The 8,244-nt window shown below is 41.6% G+C and overlaps 1 long non-coding RNA gene across 1 annotated transcript; it reads right to left on the bottom strand.

Annotated features, from left to right (window-relative positions):
* Window positions 1-782: 782 nt before the first annotated feature.
* On the bottom strand, window positions 783-7,712 carry LOC150053045 (uncharacterized). The gene is made up of 3 exons (XR_016538146.1): window positions 7,541-7,712; window positions 2,051-2,153; window positions 783-1,326 (listed from the first exon to the last, which is right to left on the bottom strand). It is a non-coding gene; the product is annotated as an uncharacterized LOC150053045 (long non-coding RNA).
* Between the last annotated feature and the right edge of the window lie 532 nt (window positions 7,713-8,244).

Genomic DNA, 8,244 nt, shown 5'->3' with positions numbered 1-8,244 from the left:
GGCACCAAAGGGAAAGGACATTTTGTACACTGGAATGGCAATGAAAAGATGTAGAGAGAGGAGATGGATGCCTTCTATGTGTTGAGAATGGATGAAACACAGGGTTCAAAGAAGGTTGTGAGAAGAGGTCAAACTAATTTACAAAGAAAATTCCGTGTGCCTGCACCTTGAAGGGTAAGTACAGCAACCAGCTCATTACATGACTTGCTTCTACTAGCATACACTGTTGGCTATATACCATGAAATCCTAAACATTACACCTCTCTCCTTATTCCCTTTATTTCTATACTGAAGATGTGTCTCTATAGTATACTGTTGAATTATCTTTCCAAGAGCTCCTGAAAGCAACCATCCTTCAACCCACAACAACCTTTCATTTTCCTAACAAAGCCTCAACCTATTCAAAAATGCAAGGTGGTTAGCCCTAGGGGAATTGAATCATAATTAGTCTAGGTAAGTCATTGCTATTTCTTTAACATTTATCACTCACTTTTACCAGCTTCCTTGCAGCTAAGATAGTCTTTGGACCCAGTTCTCACCAATAATATTCTGAGGCACAGAGGCCAGCTGGTATAAAATACAAGACAAAAACATAGATATAAGAGAAAGGTAACTATGGGAGCTACCAGGACATTTTTCTTCCTTCAGTGAGGAAATGCTATTCATCATTCCAGGACAAGGACACTTAGAAACTTTACATCCCCACCTTTACCTTTCTATGTTTCAATGTGATTATGATCACTGGAGATGTGGCAGGTATCCTGCACCTATGGACAGCCAGCAGAATCTAAGACTTATATAAATATGGAGAATAGAAAAATGCTTCACAACACAATGACACTGGTGAACTGCTGTTCTTAGCTCAGATCATTTGTCTCCAGACATCTGTTATAGAACAAATCTCTTCATGGCTCAGTCCACTATTAGCCAAGGTTTTTTTTTTATTTGTTTGTTTGTTTGTTTGTTTCTAGTAGACAAATAAATCATAAATTATATATAAAATTATATGTTTCCAAAGAGGACAAATTTTCTTCCCACCAGAATTGTGAATTTCTAAGCCTATTAACAAGTAGCCACATGAAGATCCAAAACAATGTTCTCTCTGTCCTGGAAGCATAAAATTTTTCATATTTTCTCAACAATAGTTTTTCCTGGGCTGACAGGAGACTCATTCCTTGAATCCTCATTCATTGCCCATTACTTTTGGCCTGGTCTTCATTCTTGGTGGTCTTGCTTGACGGCCAGCCTGGTTAGGAAAGTTGAACTTGTCAAAAAAAAATCACTCTGTTTCTCCTTGGCAACCGAGAAGGTAAGCTGTCACCAGCCCTGTCAACAGTCACAGCAGAAAGAGAGCTATTTATTCATCTCAGGCCTTCATGAGTCACAGTCTAAACATTCTGCACACCCTCTCATAGCAAGCCATGCCCTGCCCGAGTCTCTGGGGAGAGTGCTTCCCACCCAGCACCACTTCAGCACAACAGACTCTTGGCTGGTGGCTGTCTAATCATTGGGCTACACAAGTGGTCATGTTATTAATGACTCTGAGTAATCACTGAGGGCATTCTATCTGGAGTGTGTGTGCATATGGAGGAAGATGGACCTCACTACCATAAACACAAAACAAAGAAAGGTGTTTTAAGAGGAGGAGGAGGAGGAGGAGGAGGAGGAGGAGGAGGAGGAGGAGGAGGAGAAGAAGAAGAAGAAGAAGAAGAAGAAGAAGAAGAAGAAGAAGAAGAAGAAGAAGAAGAAGCAGCAGCAGCAGCAGCAGCAGCAGCAGCAGCAAGGATAATATAAAGAAAAGTAAATTTCCAGATTGTTGTTCCAATTTCAATTTGGAAAAAACAAACAAATGAACAACTAGGGTCAGTCCAGAACCTGTAGGCCTCTAAGCCATCTGAGTCTTCTCGCCCACACTTGTCATCTGCCTGTCACTACTACAGTTAGAATTCTGTAGCACAGGCTCAGGGCCACTGCTGGAACAGACAGAAAGTGAAGCTTCACTGCCTGCGCTTCCAGCCTAACTGCTCACCTTTCAGAAGAGAACCCATACCTTGCATGACAAGGGTTCATGTCTCTCCACTTATGGATGAACCCCACTTGTTTGTCATTGTCAGTCTGGATGCAAAGATCTGCACCATATTCATCTGGATCTCCTAAGGATGAGGAACATAGAAGAGCTCTGGGCAGAACAGAACAGACATGGCAGCTACCAGTTAAGAAACAAAACTCTGACTTACCAGGTTGCAAGAGCCTTCTAGGACACCATCAAGAAAAAGGGAAAGGGTTATTGAAATAAAAAGATTATGGGTTCAGTAAAAAAAAAAAAAGCCAAATCAAGTAGAACTGGTTCAACTCTCTTGCCTTTTGGCAACTTGACCAATAGTCCATACTACTGAATCCCAATTTCTTCTTCAGTAAGATAAGAAAAGTAGGTCATGCTCTTATAGATTTACCATAGAGAGAATACAAGAGATGCTCAATTTCTGAACCATGATAAATACATGCAATTAAATCACAAGCTATGTGGACGCTAATGACAAGCCAGTTTTCCTTTCTGGATCATATAACCCTCTAACCACCAATCTAGTTTGGCCAGAATATTCTGCATTCTATCTGGCTGTCTTCTAATTCCTGAAATACCACCTGATTTTTAAAACACTTGGCACTCTCACATATTCTTCTCTATAAATTCGGGTGCTATGTATCTACTTAGAGTATCCAGAACTTAGATCTTAGAGATCCAGCCCAGCTTTAATATTTTATTGGTGAATTCAATCTCTGTTGAGCTTACAGTCTTTTTTGTCTAGATTCCCTAATGTAGGAGACTCTATGGAGAGGGTTTGTCCTCAGGAGTCCAAGAATTCCTGCTTCCTACATAAGAATCTCTAATCAGATCTGAGCACATTGAATTTGAGAGTTCCCAAGTGAGGCCATCAACTCCCCCTGGTTTTAGACATGCACCACAAAATTGGTACTCAGGGAAAGTATTTAAGTATATATCCAGTAGTCTCATGTTTCATGGTCATTTTAGCTTATCAGGAATGGGACAGGAAATGGTCATCTGATTCAGACAAGGACAAGGAAATTGACTCACATAGTATCAGATATTTTATACTGGAAAACACTGTCCACATAAAATACATCCTGTCTGATGAACATATCCCAAACCAGTTCACAGTGTGACTGACAACCTAATCTATTTTCTTAGGTCTGTGATAAAAAAGGGAAGAGACGACATGTGTGGAGAAGCAACATATATCAGTCATCTTCTAAAGTTATCAACATAACACTGTATAACCTTGATACTCACATTTCCCAGGTGAATTTTGAAACTCTGATTTCTAGTCATTTATACTAACAGTTACATATAACATGGCTTCAACCCCATCTCTGGCTCCAAGTTCAGGGTCTCAGTATTTTCATTTTCCAATCATAAAAATATGTTTTAGCTGGGCGCAGGCAGCTTATGCTTGGAATCCTAGCTATTCAGGAAGCTGAGATCTGAAAATCACAGATCACAGTTTGAAACCAGCCTGGAAGGAAAAAAAAAATCCATGAAGCTCTTATCACCAATTACCCACTAAAAAGCTAGAAACAGAACTGTGGCTGGAGTTGTAGAGATCTAGCTTTGCATGAAAACTCTAAGGGATATCATCATGATCTTGAGTTCAAGTCCCAGTACCAGAATACAGAAGGGCCTTCTTTTTCTGGGGATATAGTTGCCATCAAGACATTTCTTCCCTTGTCAGCTTTTCTATACCCTTCTTTTTCTTCCCGCTACAGGTGCTCTGTTGAGATTCTGACCAGTCAACAAGCAGCTGGGCTTTTCTTTAAGCACCTTTAACACGCATATACACCTTGTACTCAAACTCTACATGAGGCAATGGAGAATACTAGTTGCAAATCCTGGCTCTGCCATTTCCCAACTCTATGACTTCACCTAGATGTTTAGATTCTCTGTACCTCAGTTTTTCCATCGCTAATGTGGTGGCAGAAACAGTCATCTATCTCATGAGTGGCTATGAAGATTAACAGAATTCACATAGGGCTGGCACATAGAAATAGTTTCATGTGCTTTAACTATGCAACTATATTTTTAAAATATTGAACAAGGCTTTTTCAATCTCATAAGGGAGTAAATACAGAGAATGCTAATATCTTGTTCATGGCCACACCTCTCATCAGAGGCAAGACCAGGATTAGAAGCAGAAAGCGTTCCAACTCCTCACCCTCTTGCCTCCTGCTTACTAATCCAAGAGGCAGAAGAAGCAATTAAGCTGTTGATACAAGGCATAATCTCTTCTCCCTGCAGTTTGCCCTGTCACACGAACCACAGAAAAGTCACCACAAACATCCATTTATTTATAAACCTACAACATTAACCTCTTCACTTAAAAGCCACTTGGAAACTTGCTGGCTAAAAGCATTTCAAATGCTGTCAGAGAAACAAGCTCACACTGACATCTTGTCTCTCTGTATGCCTTTGAAAATCTGTTCAAAGTTCCCTAATCCCCGTTGGAGAATTGCTCCTCTGCACCTCATTCTTCTAAGGTTTTTGCCATTGGGTGTGGGTTATTCTCTGAAAGCACTCTCTTTTGAAAAATTCTCATGCTTTGAATCATGCCAAAAATCAGAGGGAAAGGAATGCTGCCAAAAGTTTCAACATTTACATAAGCTCTTAATCAGCCCTCCGGTTCATTACATTGAGACCTATCAGTTACATCCAATGTCCAGGCAAAAGACTGAGAGCTCAAAGTCTGCTGGTTTGCCTAGAGAAAGCAAAGAGGCACTGGAAAAACTATTTGTTGTTGGATTGAAAGAAACAGGTTGAAGCTTCTCCCCATAGCTCCTTGACTTTATTTGTGTGTGTGTGTCGGGGGGGGGGTTCCTCCTCCTCCCGCCCCTCCTTTTTTGTTCCAGTACTAGGGCTTGAACTCAGTCCCTTGCACTTTTACTTGTTTTTCCACTCAAGGCTAGCACCCTATGACTTGAACTACACCTCCACTATCAGCTCTTCTCTGGGAGACAAGGACTTTCCTAGCCAGGTCAGCATTGAACCATGAGCTTAGATCTCAGCCTTGGGAGTAACTGGAATTACAGGCATAAGGCATCTGTGCCAAGCTAATGCTGGCATTTCTACATCTCTTACTATATGTGAAGTATAGTTCCAGCATGTCATACATCTTTTGTTCATTCTAATCATTACCACCATATACGAAGTCGCCAATAGCTCCATCTTATTTGTTCTCAGAGTTCAGAGTTACAGAAAAATTACATATCCTTGACTGAGGACACACTGAACTAAAAGTCCCAGGAAGAATCTAACTTAGGCATGCTCAACTCCAGAGGACCATTAGTCTTAGGATATACCTACATGGGCTTGCTTGTATTTATTTCTTTAAAAACATTATGGGGTTTTTTGTTGTTGTTGTTGTTTTGTCAGTCCTGGGCTTGAGCTCAGGGCCTGAGCACCGTCCTTGGACTTTCTCAAGGCTAGAGCTCTACCACTTGAGCCTCAGCACCACTTCTGGCTTTTTTTCTATGTATGTGGTACCGAGGAATCGAACCCAAGTCTTCATGCATGCTAGGCAAGCACTTTAACCACTAGGCCAAACTCCCGGCCCCACATACTGGTTTCTTTTTTGCTGCCAGCTTTCATAGTAGCTATCATCTTGTCCTATCCATTCTCCTACCGGGGCACCTAACCTCATCTTCCAGATGCTTGGTGAAGGCCAGCTGCCCCTCCTTGTGTGTGTTGCCTTACCAAGTCCCTTCCCAGCATTCCACAGAGAAACTATCTCTTTCACCTGCTGGTTCATGTCAGTCTCTCATACTTGAACTTGAAGCTACACAGGGTGGGGCCTAAGCTTCACAGGCTTCACATCACATCGTGATGCCTGGAATGTGACAGGGGCTCTACCATTAAGAAATGCAGAGAAAAATATCTAAACAAGTAAAGCAATATTTTTGAACTCCAATATATGGGACAGAGGACAAGGCCTCATTTAATGTTGCTAAATGAAAAAGAGTGTATATTCCAGATTTTTTTTTCACTTTGGCCTTAAAAAAAAAAAAAAGAAATCCTTCCCTTTTTTGTTTTCAAATCCCAGAGAGGACAGGTTGGTACACATCTGCAATCTTAGCCACTCTGACTGTGAAGACAGAAGGATCTAAGTTGGAGGCCAGTTTCCACACACCTCCTTTCCTCCAAAAAAATTAGCAGGAGATCCTGTCTGGGAAACAAACAAAAAACAGCAGGACCAGGGTGTGGCTCAAGTGGTAGGGAATGGCTACCAAGACAAAACCCTGTGTTCAGTCTTCACTAGCAAAAACAAAAACCAAAGAAAGAGTTTTTTAAAGCACAAAAGATTAGATAGTATAAAGAAAAATAGCAGATTGTATCAAGAATAAGATCTATCCATTGCTTGCATTCTGTTCTGTTATTTTTGAATTGAGTAAAACTTCCACTAATTACAATATATCTTTTAATATGTTACCTGTGTCAGATGTATTGAGTAAATAAAAGATGCCAATCTCTGATCTTTGAAGAAAAAAAATGAATATCTGAGCCATCTGAGGCTTCTCTCCTACCTGTCATCTGCCTGTCACTCATAGAATTAGAATTCTGTAGCACAAGCCCAGGGCCACTGCTGAGAATGTAGGAGGCTGTAAGTGGAGCACAACACGGAAACTGGTACAGTATGTGATTGTTCCTGGGCTGTGGGGACAGTGGCTGCTCTGGGCACTTCAGGAAGTACTTGCTCCAAGAGGCCCTTCCAGTAATTGTTGTTAAGGCCAAACATACTGGGCTGTCACCAGCACAGGTTGCCCTTCCCAGGCCAAGGGTCTATCCAGGGCACTGGCTACAGGAAGGTGAAGAGGCTGGGTGGTGGTGGCAAGGAAAACATTTGAACCAGGAAGGAATCTTGAGCTTAGGCTTCTCTTTTTTTCACCTATTAATATCAGAAGCTATCTCTGGGATACGTGTGCGTGTTACTAGGATTTGAACTTAGGGCCTTGCACTTGCCTGGAGGACACTATAACACTCAAACCACACCCTCAGTATGGCTATTTTTCTTACTTTACAGATAGGGCACTTATATCCCAGATAGCCACAACCATAATTCCCCTATGTACACATCTTTCGTAGCTGGAATAATAAGCATACACTACTGCACTTGGATTTTTATTGGTGGAGATGGAGTTTTGCAAACTTTTTACCAGGGCTGGTCTTGAGTCACAAACCTCCTGATTTCTACCATCTAAGTAGCTAGGATTACAGGCATGGCCCAGTATTTTTGGTAAATATTTCATTGGTTTAAGGGATTTTGTGTGTGTGTGTGTGTGTGTGTGTGTGTGTGTGTGTGTGTGTGTGTGTGTGTTTGTATGTGATGTGTGTATGTGTACACACACATACACACCAGTACTGGGTTTTGACCTCAAAGCAATGCAAGGCAGATACTCTTTTACTTGCGCCACCCACCCATTCAAAGTTTGGGTTTTTTGTTTTTTGTTTTTTGTTTTCTCTATCTCATCTGACCTTGCATCATGTGATTAATGACAAGCTGTTGCTGCTGATGATGACTGGCTGCAGAAGAAGAAATTATACACTATCCTGAAAGGAGCTGTGGAGTTCAAGACCTGAGCTTGAATGCTGGCTTGGTCTCCATATGTGTCTCTGGGCACTCTGAATCTCTTCTTCCTCTTCCTCTTCCTCTTCCATAAAAGAGAAATGATAACCAGATTGAGAGGTTATAAGCATGAGATAAGCAAAGATGGATGAACCTGTCAGGTACACAATAGCAGTGGGAAAATGCTTGCTTCCTCCCTTCTCCTGAGCAGCTGGAAAAGGGAGGGGTGAGTGGGGAGGCGCTTAGGTAACAGATGGCACTTTTCCCTGTGTTCCTTGCCTATAATAGGCTGCATGGTCTGGACACTGAGCTCTCCCCAGCCTGAATTCTCCTGACAGCTGTTTGGCTTCTCTGCATGGCTTTGCCCGTGACTCTTGGTTGAACCAAAAACAAAACAAAACAAAAAAAAACTTAGCTTGCTTTAGTAAGGAAAAAAAAAATAATAAGAATGAGGTAATGGTCTTTCAAGGCCACCACCAACAAAGCAAGGCTAGGCTTATGACAGTTTCTGCAAATCCATCCACAATGCAAACTAATCTCCTCCTCTCCCATGAATCCCTGGAAACTTCAGCATGGCCTCTCCTCTCGGCTGCAACTCTGTCATTCTCTGTCT

The sequence above is a fragment of the Megascapheus bottae genome, chromosome 16 (genome assembly GCF_031878675.1).
Source record: "Megascapheus bottae isolate mThoBot1 chromosome 16, mThoBot2.hap1, whole genome shotgun sequence".
Lineage (NCBI taxonomy): Eukaryota > Metazoa > Chordata > Mammalia > Rodentia > Geomyidae > Megascapheus > Megascapheus bottae.
This window is presented reverse-complemented; position numbering and strand designations above follow the sequence as displayed.